Here is a 12,682-nt window from a genome sequence, read left to right as displayed (position 1 = left end):
ATATAAAAAAAAGGAAACAATAAAAATAGAGATACAAGGTTTGTGAGTGAACCAAAAACATAAATACATGCGTGTTAATAGTAGAGATGGCCAAGTACCACTTTTTAAGTTAACTAAAATTATTAACGCGACCTGGTTACTAACTTTTTATAGTTAAACACCCCGTTTTTAGGTGCAGTGGCCAAACCTCTAAGAAAACGCTGCTGGGGAAGTGAGCAAGGACTGCTAGGGCATTCGTAGCAAGTGGAGTGTTTAGCCCACTAAGACCACAGGAAAATAAACTGGCCTTTAGCCTGGGCTCGTGAAACCACCCTCAAACAATCCTAATTTGATTTGATTGTGTTGTGTGTAAATATAGACGGGTGGTCAGTCTCTATTACTGTATAATTTTAAATTTAACCATTTGTAAAATAAATAAGTGAGTGCTAATCTGCACAGGAATGCCTTAAGCCAGTTAGCGTCCCAGCGGGCGGTTTGGAGAACGGTGACCTTCCGAACAAATGAAGGAAGCAGTCTGCTTTGAGGTCACATTGGATATTTGTCATTTATTGGATTCAGGTTGGGAAGCGAATAGGAGGAGGAGACAGTAGGAAAGGATAGCTCTGTTTTGGAGAAATCTCTGAAGCAAATTTTTAAAAACAATGGCCAGAGCTAAACCTAAATGCATGCAAACCCATTACCTTTGGGTGTAATTCGATGTTGTGATGTCATTCATATTAATGAGAACTTCTACAAACTACTTTGGAAGTGGCAATGAAAGGGGCACAAGCACCACCTGCCATGATGTAGCCAAATCAAATCAAATATTTTTTATGGTCACTTCACATTACACAGGTGTAAAGGTGAATGACAAACGTGGGTGCATCGACTACAAATTTACTACAAAGAAATTCTGAATCTTTACACTTTAACTTATACCGTACATATACACACATCATACACACTCTCTATTTACAATACTGCACTGGTAAAAGCAGTTAAACGTACAGGTTTGATATAATCTGTTTACATTATTTACAAAAGACACTGGATAGGTATGAGTTCAGGTGTAGTGTGGGTAGGGTAGCCAGTATGGTTGCAGCGGTATACCGTTTTTAGGTATATCATGGTATGACAATTAATATCTATATTTTCAAAAATGATTAAACCCAGAGATTCACAATAATTTCTTACAATTTCCAGTGTTTACATAAACCAGTCAATTGATTAATGGAGAAAATGGCAGATTTATCGATTATTATAGAAATTATAGATCTATAATTTAAAAAAATATTATTGATTATTAAAATAAATTAATAGCTAGATACAAAGTACTTTAAAAATGAACTTTAACTCGTGTAGCTTTCTTGTTTGTTTGTTTATTTATTTATTTATTTATTTATTTATTATCAAAAGGGAAGCTTGCAATCCTAGTAGCCACTAAAACACAAATGATTGTCCAAAGTTTAAATAAAGTTCCAAAAGTTTAATAGTCTCTATTTAAAATATTTGTGAAAGTAAATACTCTGGTAAGCGTGTACTCCGGTACAATGTGCACTATTTTGTCTATTCACATTCAGTAGTTCTAAGAAAAAGAAAAACTATTACCACAAATTACAAATATATACATAGTTTATTATTAATAATGAACTAACATCTACATATATGTAATATCTGTCATAGTCCTTTCCAAGGACAGAAAAGAAAGATTTTTCAACAGGGATTAATAAAACAAAATCATAACAGATATGTTAATAACAGGGATGGCTCAGTACCACTTTAATTCATTCATATTTGTAAAGCAGTCTGTTTACTAACTTTCTTAAATAAGTGAAAACACCTATTCTGGTGGTATGTTGTAGTGGCCAAATCTCTTTTGCATGGTTTGATTTGTGTAAATAAAGATGAAATGTTTGTTTAATAAAAGATAAAAAAAAACATCAAAATACCTAGAAGACAATAAAGATTTTGGACACACTTTTTGACAGTTGTCGTGACGATAATTCCACAGTAATTATGCCAGTATTTTAGTTTCAGTTACACAAGAATGCACTCCAATTAACTACCCCGTTTGGCACCTCGGTAGGATTGCACATGTCTATTCATGTTTAATAATTCAACAAAGGAACTCGTAACATCTAATAAACATTGACTTTTCATTGGTGTTGGATTTTCAGCTCAGGTTCTGCTTCAGTGAGAACTCTAGAGATTCTGTGTGCGGGTATTAATTAGCCCTATCTAACACACTCACACAGGGCCTAAAAACCTTCATGTAGCTCAGTCCTTACTGTTTACTGAAAAACACAGGGGAGGCTTAGTCTTGTTTGCCTTCTTAGGCTCGGTTTTCCTTCTTTACCCTAAATCAATTTCTTTCTGTGATCCAGGCCCACGGAAAAGCAAACTTCACTGAAGAGCCGGAGCACCTAAAGAAGCTGCTGCTGTGTGGAAAGTTCTAATAACGCAGAATTAGACCAGCGTCCTCTTCATCCAGCTACTTCAAGAGGCCGATTTGTAACACCGCCGGCTTCAGAAGGAAGCGGGAGAATATAGCCATATGCTTATCTCATTAGCAAGTAATGCCTATGCAAATGAACGAGGCTTAAGCCTAGTTTGGAGAGAAGATACACGGGGAAGGAAATTGGATATAAAAGAGCGGTTTGCTAACTGTAAGAAGAGTGTAGGATTTAGCAGGATTTAGGCTAATTTGCTCCCAAAGCAGCCTTCAGGAACCAGTCAGCTCTTACTGACTCCAACAGTCTATAAGTCAGGTGATCAGAGGCAGAATAGCAGTAGGTTGTTACTGGTCGAGTAAGACAGGCAGGTCAGGTAGACAGAAGCTAACGTTAACATTTTACCTATAATCCAACATGAACAGATCAGGGCTGTTTTTGTTACTGTGCCTTTAAGACTGATGTATGTAAATGGCCTCTGTGCTGATTGGCCGCCCTGTATTGTGCCTGGTTCAAAAAAGCAGTGAAACACTCTTTATGACTTCAATAGGAATGGGTGGAGCCTACTGCTGTAGACTGCATGAAGATGCAGAATTATGGATTAATGTAAATGTGTTATTTTGTGACATCACAACAGTCATTCATTCAATTCGGGCTGTTTTTAAGCATCTGTATACAGAGTCTGGAGACACTGGAACAGTAAATGGTGAATTTTTGAAATAGACCATGACCAAAAGGAACATCAAGGACAATAGGGTCTTTCATTATGTGGGCCTAAGGCAGATTCAGAGAAGCCACCAAAGGGGGCGCTCAAGAGTGCTGAAGTTTATAGAACCTGATTCGACCCATTAGGGAAATTAGAATTATTATTACTACAGCTTTTACTGCTTAGCCAGGAGGCTAACATCCTCTTCAGCTAGTGTCCTCGCTATGGCTTTCATTGCTTAGTCGAGAGGATAACGTCCGACTGGCTCTTGACGCTAGCCTCCCAACTGAGTAGCCTCTGTATGGCTTTCACTGCATAGCCAGGAGGCCCTTCGTCCTCTCTATGGCTTTCACTGCATAGCCAGGAGGCCCTTCGTCCTCTCTATGGCTTTCACTGCTTAGCCGGGAGGCCCTTCGTCCTCTCTATGGCTTTCACTGCATAGCCAGGAGGCCCTTCGTCCTCTCTATAGCTTTCACTGCTTAGCCGGGAGGCCCTTCGTCCTCTCTATGGCTTTCACTGCATAGCCAGGAGGCCCTTCATCCTCTCTATGGCTTTCACTGCATAGCCGGGAGGCCCTTCGTCCTCTCTATGGCTTTCACTGCATAGCCAGGAGGCCCTTCATCCTCTCTATGGCTTTCACTGCTTAGCCGGGAGGCCCTTCGTCCTCTCTATGGCTTTCACTGCATAGCCAGGAGGCCCTTCGTCCTCTCTATGGCTTTCACTGCATAGCCGGGAGGCCCTTCGTCCTCTCTATGGCTTTCACTGCTTAGCCGGGAGGCCCTTCGTCCTCTCTATGGATTTCACTGCTTAGCCGGGAGGCCCTTCGTCCTCTCTATGGCTTTCACTGCATAGCCAGGAGGCCCTTCGTCCTCTCTATGGCTTTCACTGCTTAGCCGGGAGGCCCTTCGTCCTCTCTATGGATTTCACTGCTTAGCCGGAATGCTACCGTCCTCTCTACTAGCTCTCAATGCTAGCCTTCCAGCTAGTAGCCTCTGTAAGGCTTTCACTGCTTAGCCTGGATGCTAAAGTCCTTTTTTACTGGCTCTCGGCGCTAGCCTCCCAGCTGTGTAACCTTTCTATGGCTTTCACTGCTTAGCCAGGAGGCTAGCATCCTCTCTACATGCGGTGCATCACACAGAGACAGACGGCAAACAAGCCCATACAAGGAGTATAGTGTACAGTCAGTATACAGTCAGTATATAGAAGGAAACACGTCACAGTCCCAGCGCGCAAAGACTCCATACATACATGATCATATTTAAGCTGCTAAGCTGAATGTTGCTGCTTGGGGGAACGGCATGATGGTTGCTCAGGGCAGGCCCCATCCCTAAGGCTGCCATTTCCAAGTGCTGCTGCCTTTACTCATTAGCTAGAGTAGCCTCGTCGCTCCAGTGCAAAACTAACGGAGCAACAGCAAACATGTCTTGGCTGATTGACTGCATTTAACCTGAGGTTGAAAACGGTGTAAATTTAATTTACGCTTTAATGACAATGACAACAAGCAGCCCTTGGACCTCTCACAGCAGACGTCCCACAGAGCCCCGCCGCCTGAACGGAAGGTGGAAATGTAGCCTGTGAAGCTAAACAGCTTAATGACGTTAACGAAAGCACCTGGTCTAAACAACGCCGGATTAGAGCTTCATCTCTGCTCACTGACCTGCATTACGAGTGCAGGATGCTGGAGACTGTTAAATAAATATTCATCAGCCGACGCCTGTAGAGCTAAAGTGAAGCTAATGCAGCTGCTGATTCGCGCTCAGCGAGGGTGGCGACGGGAGACGGGGCGCGCAGAGGAAATCCCTCTAGCAGGTGCATCCGTCGTCCCTGGAGTACTGGATGGAGCGATGGATGGAGAAAGAGAGAGTAAGTGAGAGAGAGAGAGAGAGGCAAGAAAGAAGTTAACAAAGACAAACGAGAAAGGCGCGCGAGTGTGTGTGTGTGAGTGAGTGTGTGTGTGTGAGTGTGTGAAATCAAAGAAGGCCGAGGGTGTAAACAAGAAAGCAGATCGAGGTCTTTGAAAATCCAGCCAGACTGCCACATTAGGAGCATGAAGGGCATGACAATAACACTACACACTGACACACACACACACACACACAGAGAGAGAGAGAGCACACGGTTTCGCTGGGACTAATTATATTAGAAACGGGCTGGCCTCTTTCCAGGAAATTATAACGCGCTTTTTAACTATTAGCTGTTTAGCTCAGCAAACATTCCTCCCCAGAGTGACGGACTAAAGGTGTCGTAGGTGTCTAAACACACAGCCGTGTCCACACTACTACCTTTGACCAGTCATGACCCTCAATAGCTCTTGGGCTCTTCGCTACCTAGGAGTGGACACAAAAAAAAGCACAGAATCCACCTCATTAGATATCGGTTAACCCCTGTGAGTCACAGTTATCACCAGTGATGACATTAGCATGCTGTCATCTTATTAAGACCGTTCCCAGTTTGTAGATTAGGGCTTTTCGGCTAAACCGTTTTCAGCTATGCCAACTTTTATGATTTCAAAATTCCCCAAAAATAAGATTTGTGTTGTATTTTGTCATTTTATGGTATATTTTATGATTCGTGTAGTTTGTGTGTTTATATAATAATTCTAAACATTTTAAAAAGGTCCTAGAACAGAAAACTGTATTCACACGATATGGACAAAAGTATTGGGACACCTGCTCCTTCACTGTTTCTTACAAAATCTAGGGTATTAAAAAAGAGTAAATGTCTCTACTGTCCAGGGAAGAAGCCTTTCAAAAAGATTTTGGAGGAGCACTGCTGCGAGAATGTGATTGCATTCAGCGACAAGAGCGTTGGTGAGGTCAGGATGTTCACTGGATGACCACCACCCCACCTCACGCCGCCTCACCTCACCTCCCCTCACTCTCCAACTCATCCCAAAAGTACTGGATGGAGCTCCACCACCATCATTCCAGAGAACACAGTTCTTCCACTGCTCCACAGCTCAATGCTGGGGGGCTGTATACCCCTTTAGCCCACCCCTGCCATTAGGCAGCACTGTGCCAAGCGAAGAACCACTTGGAGAAGGGCTGCTATAGGTTTAAACGCGAAGGTGAAGTGCAATAGCTGTGAAGAGAGACGCAAACAATGGCTAACCAGGTGCCCAGCTAAAAGCTAACCCTACCTGACCCAAAAAAAAAAAGCTAACGTTAGTCGATGAAGTGAAGAAGCACATGGGGAAGGGCTGTTGCAGGTTGCCATGCGAGGGCCAAGTGTGATAGCTGTGAAGAGAGCTGTAAACAATGGCTATCCAGCTGCCCAGCTAAAAGCTAACCCTTAAAAAAAGCCTAAGCGCTAACATTGGTCAACCAAGTGAATTCGTATTTGAGCGTTTTCTCCTCTCCTAACTCGACAGACTCACCACCTCAGCTCATTATGAGGCTAATTAACAAGTTCGGAACGGGAGCTTTAGAGCAGGAAAACACGAACATCTGCAGCGTGGGGGTCCTTCAGGAGCGGGACTGGGAAGCGCTTTGTTAGATCACCCTGCGGACTGAAAAGACTAGCGTGTGAGTTCTCCTGGCTGGAATAGCTAAACAGTTGTCAGACTCGGCTTGTTGACGACCTCTGACAAACATCTGGCCAGAATCAATCGCAGATGGGATGGGTGCGGATGTTCTCGGTCCGACAAGGTTTCCACAAGCTGACCCTCATTAAGATGGGCTGGCCACCGCTGTGCTTTGCCGCCACGGCTAATCGGACTCATTCATCAGTGCTGATAACTGGCAAAGCAGGTTCTAACAACGTGTGCTACGTGGAACAGTCGGCGCACGGCGCTAATTACACTCAGCGATGGAATATGAATGGAGGAATTTGTTGATGCAACACAATGAAGAGAGATACTTGACCTTTTGGCCAAAGCAATAGTCTGGTATGCTAATTTTACCCTTAAAGCCAATGCAGTGCTATCAATTAGCATTGTGCTAACTGCATGTTTAACAGTGTATGATAATCGGTAAACAAACTGGACTTCCTCCACTGAACCAGCTTATTGTTTACCGATTATCATACACTATTAAGCATGCAGTTAGCACAGCGCTAATTGATAGCACTGCAGAAGAAGGAGCAGACAATAGAGAGGTGGTAAAAGCTTGCATCGACTAGCCTTAGCTTTTAGCCTATCGCAGATCGCCGTTTGCTCCCTTCAGCATTTGCCTTGACTTGGAGCTCCCTCTTCTGCGGACACCAGCACGGGAAAAGCCTCGGTCATGAGGCCTGGTTCCCATGGCAACCCATAACCCCATGACTAGAAGTCTGGAGGTGATGAGCTGCTCTCCAGTATCATATCATAACACCATATTCTCCCAAAGTTGTTGTTGAATAGGGTCTGCCCTAGTGGGCGGGGTGTAAATAGAAGGAGTCAGGACTGTGATGTAACAGTTTGGGGGTTTGGGGATTGGCTTGTGAGAACGTAGGTTTTTTAACTAACATATAGATGCTCATGGCGTCTGAGAAACATCAGCGATTTGTAGCCGTCAAGTCTGCCGCCATCCACCCAACCTCCTCCCAATTTCATCCCATAAGAGGTGTAATTCCTCCGAGCCTTGCTGTGGCTCCTCGGTCTCCACGCCTCGCTCAGGTCCAGGGATAATCGACCCGTTTTTAATAAAGGTTGTAGTTTAATCTTGAGCGACGTCAGAGCGTGTCCGCGGGAGAGCCTCTTTAGGGAGCGCTCGGACTCAGTGGGTAAACAGTCAGAGCGATTATGTATTGACCCGAATATTGTAAACACACACTTACACTCACGCTCACTCTTACACACACACACACACACGTCATTATCAGAGAGAATGTGAGATCTGGAGAGCGTGATCACTGGCTGCTATTTTGAGAGTGATGCATGGTGCGGTCTACCAGTGGTCAGATCGGTGTTTATCAGTGAGTGTATGTGTGATCATGGGGAGGCTCCATCATTCCTGGTTCATCAATGGTCAGTGGCAGCTGCTAATACAGCAACAGAACTGTAGTGAGCTGTAGTGGACATTACTGTTACATGTTACATTAACCCTATCAGAACGTCTCACAGTCCCCAAAATGTCCTAAAAAGATTCCCAAGAGGTTCTTACCTACATTAGCTAACATCTCACACTCTCGCAAAATCTCTCTCTCTCACTCTCTCGCTCTCTCTCTATATATATATATATATAGTTGCTGTTCAATGAAAAACATGTATCTACAAAATCCCGACTTTACAGGACAAGACAAAAATGGTCTTAACTCTGAATGGATGTTATTGTAAAATAAGTGTTTATTCCCAGTAATTTCAAGCATTTCTATTGGTCCATTCATCCAGAATTATTTACGCAGTGTACAGAAGCAGCTACAGGGTTCAAACCATGAAGAAAACGTTAAAAATTCGACAAAAATGGAGATCCATGGTTTCCACTGGATAGCACGGACTGAGCGGTATGCTTCAAAACGTAAGTGTTTATATTAGTATCGTCAACGTTAACGTGTTAACGCATGCAATTCATCTGCTAAAGCTTATTTAGCACAAACTATTCATCTTACCAAGTTTGGCCCCAACTTTCTCCCATAGGTCCCTCTCTCTGTACAGAGCCTGGTGACGTAGTAGCGCTTTTATTTTAGCGCTGTAAACACAGCGTGGCTACTGTTGAGCTCAGAGGGTAGATTAGACTGAAATATGGATTAAATCTCATAACTAACTCGCATTCTCTCACCCCTCCCTGATTTCTCTCTCTCTTATCGCTTAATCCAGCCCAATGACTGATCATACATTTATCTGTTGGTGAAGCTTTACTCTATTAAAGCGTCTGTGTTGGAGCTTCGCCGTGTTCTAGGCTAAAGTTCTCGAAACTACACTGAGATATTATCAGACAAAAAGCTGGATTCCTCTAGAGAGTTTATTACACATTTATTACCCACCCAAAAATTGAAGGAGGTGCTAGCTAGCATTTTAATCAGAATTAATCACAGACTATTGTTGTGTTCAACACCATTAAACATTTAAATAGATTAACACCACTAGTTTACATACATCAACTCCATGTTTCACAGCTCTGCTCTTTAAATTCCTCAACCCATCCATTCATACATTCATCTATTCATTCAGGGAGCACTTACCTCAGCGCCCCGGTTTAATAAGGCCCGGCTGGCAGCGGTGGACTCTCTCACGTTTCCTGATGTTGTGCCTCTCTGTCATGGCTCCCATAAGCTGCTGTTGTCAATAGTTTAATCAGACGTAATTCGATCACAGACAATTTTCATCCTGAATAATGAGATTAGGCCGGGGCTTATCACTTTCAGCTGTAGGAAACATCTCAAGAGGAAAACTGCCGCAATTGAATTATCAGCCGAAGTTATCCTTCTCTCGGCCCACAGCTGACGTCACACCCAGACCTGGTGAAACGAGCACGGCGGAAGTTCGGTCATAGATCAGCTGCTTCGGACATTTGCAGAGACGCAAAAATAAGGAGTAAGGTACATAGAACAGCAACCTGTTTAGTACAGCCGGTTTGAGTGCCTATTCCTTTAAATGATAATGAGCCACTGCTGACCACACCTCCACCTCCATCATCCACCTCCACCTTTTTTTTACTACTCTCAGCTACACAAATTGGTAGACTTCGGCTTTTAAATGTATTCTCATTTGTGCCTGTTTGCACTAGCTAACATTTACTTCACCTTGAGTTCACATCTATCTCTGTCTCTATATATAGATATATGGGTTGGGGAGTGAACAGTATTCTTTGAAACTTCACTACGTTTACGAACCTCATCAAACTCTATAGTTTTAAAGAAAGAAAAGAATTCTTTCAATTCATTAATTAATTCATTCATGTATTCAATCATCTATTCACCCTCTTCTTAACTGAAGCCACACTTACCCCAGTGTCTCAGATTAAACAGGCCTGTCTTTACTGTCAGCAGTAAAGTTCTTTCTCACATTTCCCGATGTTGTCCCACTCCCATTACTCCTCCTGGCTACACAAAGTCTTAGATCTACATTTAAATGTAACTTTACTCTCCTTTGTCCCTCTTTGTACTAGCTATCAAACATTTACTTCACCTTGAGTTCACATCTCTCTCTCTCTCTCTCTCTATATATATATATATATATATATATATATATATATATATATATACAAATATAATGTGTCATAATTATTAAAGCCGTTAAAGCCTGAACCTGACTGGTTCTGGAGCCTGCGTGGCACGCTCCAGCAATTCCTATTGGAGGCTCTGACAGAGGCCCCATCGCCAGTGTGTTCATATTTCTCCAAGGCAAAAATACCTTATAAACCAAACATGTGTCTTGAGGAAGGCCGCTATTGTACACAGATGAGTTATTAGCCAGGCACCAATTAGCTATTTGGGTTGCGAGCATGACAGTGACGTCCAAGCTCACAGCAGTGGAATCTGCTCTAAAAAGAATTTCCAATGGAAAATCGCCACCTGTGGGGTTATTCAGTGCGAAAACAGGCCTGGAAAACTGTCCATTACAGTGGGGGATTTAATGACATAGAGATCCGCTGACTGGCTCCATATTTGAGTCGCTTTTGAGCTGCAAGATGACTGTATATAGTGTTTTTTTTTTACCAGGAACAATATGTGCACACATGGCTGAATCCCAGATAACTCCTGTAAGATGTATTATGCAGTATTTTGTGCAGGAGCTCTTCTTTAGGCATTATTTTAGTTGTTAAGGCGTGTTATTCAGTAACTTCTATAAATGATTCAGTATCTACTATGAATTTTTCAGTATTAATGATCTACAATTTCAGTATAAATGATCTACAATAAGTGACTCTACTGTAATTGATTCAGTATTTACAATTAATGATTTACTACAAGGCAACTAGTAGATTCAGTATCTAAAATAAATGATTTAGTATTTAGTATAAATGATGTGGTACTTACAATAAATAATTCAGTATTTACATTAAATAATTCAGTATTTACAATAAATGATTCCATATTTATTATAAATTATGTGGTATTTACAATAAATGATTCATTATCTACAATAAATGATTCAGTATTTACATGAAATGATTCAAGATCTGTAAATGATGGGGTTACCTAAAATAAATGATTCAGTATCATCAATAAATGTCTCAGTGTCTACAATATATGATTTGGTACCTAGTATAAACAATGAATCTACAATAAATGATTCAGTATTTACAGTAAATGATTCAATATCTAATATAAATGATGTGGTATTTACAATAAATGATTCAGTATTTACAGTAAATGATTCAATATCTAATATAAATGATGTGGTATTTACAATAAATGATTCAGTATTTACAGTAAATGATTCAATATCTAATATAAATGATGTGGTATTTAAAATAAATGATTCAGTATCTACATTAAATGATTCTATATTTAGTATAAGTGATGTGGTATTTACAATAAATGATTCATTATCTACAATAAATGATTCATTATCTACAATAAATGATTCAGTATTTACAGTAAATGATTCAATATCTAATATAAATGATGTGGTATTTAAAATGAATGATTTAGTATCTACATTAAATGATTCTATATTTAGTATAAATTATGTGGTATTTACAATAAATGATTCAGTATTTACAGTAAATGATTCAATATCTAATATAAATGATGTGGTATTTAAAATGAATGATTTAGTATCAACATTAAATGATTCTATATTTAGTATAAATTATGTGGTATTTACAATAAATGATTCAGTATTTACAGTAAATGATTCAATATCTTATATAAATGATGTAGTATTTACAATAAACGATTCAATATCTACATTAAATGATTCAATATCTAGCATAAACGATGCAGTATCTATACAAATAGTGCAGTATCTACAAAAATGATTCACCTACTAACATAAATGACTCAGTGTCTTTTTTAAATGATTCAGTAATTGCTACAATGTAACTTGTTTGTAATTTGGTCGGATGATGAGGATGACGATAAAGGCTTTAAAGGGTTAAAGACCTACGTAGCGCACTACAGGGAAGGGAGTCAACTCAGGTTCAGCCAGTTTCAGACAGTCACCCTGGTTCCACTGCCACTGTGTTACTTTGTACCAGTATCATCAGCTCGTTTGCATCCCTCATTCTCTGAGCACACACCTCGGCTCGCGACCTGAGTACGTCCGCGTGTTTCATAAAGGCATCAGCAGGCTAGCGCAGCGTGGCCTAATTCACCAGCTAATGGAGGGCCGAGGCTGGGCTGATGGAGAGAGAATGCGGCCCCTGGCACTGTCTGCAATCTGATTACTCCCTTAAAGAGCCGCTCGTGCCCGGCTAATCAATGTGTTTTCATGCAGCCAGACTGTCTATAAATAGCGCAGATAGATTACGCAGCGTCTTCAGTGAAATCCAGGATGGACAAGGGACCGCTGTCATGCACGTGAGCTGCTGATGTTGCTCCAGACTCTACGAGGTACGATTACAATTAGAAGTTTGCTGAAGAAACTGATGTGCTGGAAGCAAGCATAAGGATCTGAGCCTCTTTGAGGGCCAAGCTGTGATGTCTAGACGACTGGGTCAGAAGAACAGCTCCAGAACATCTG

The sequence above is a fragment of the Salminus brasiliensis genome, chromosome 10 (genome assembly GCF_030463535.1).
Source record: "Salminus brasiliensis chromosome 10, fSalBra1.hap2, whole genome shotgun sequence".
NCBI lineage: Eukaryota > Metazoa > Chordata > Actinopteri > Characiformes > Bryconidae > Salminus > Salminus brasiliensis.
The sequence above is the reverse complement of the archived record's forward strand: the minus strand, read 5'-3'. Positions refer to the sequence as shown.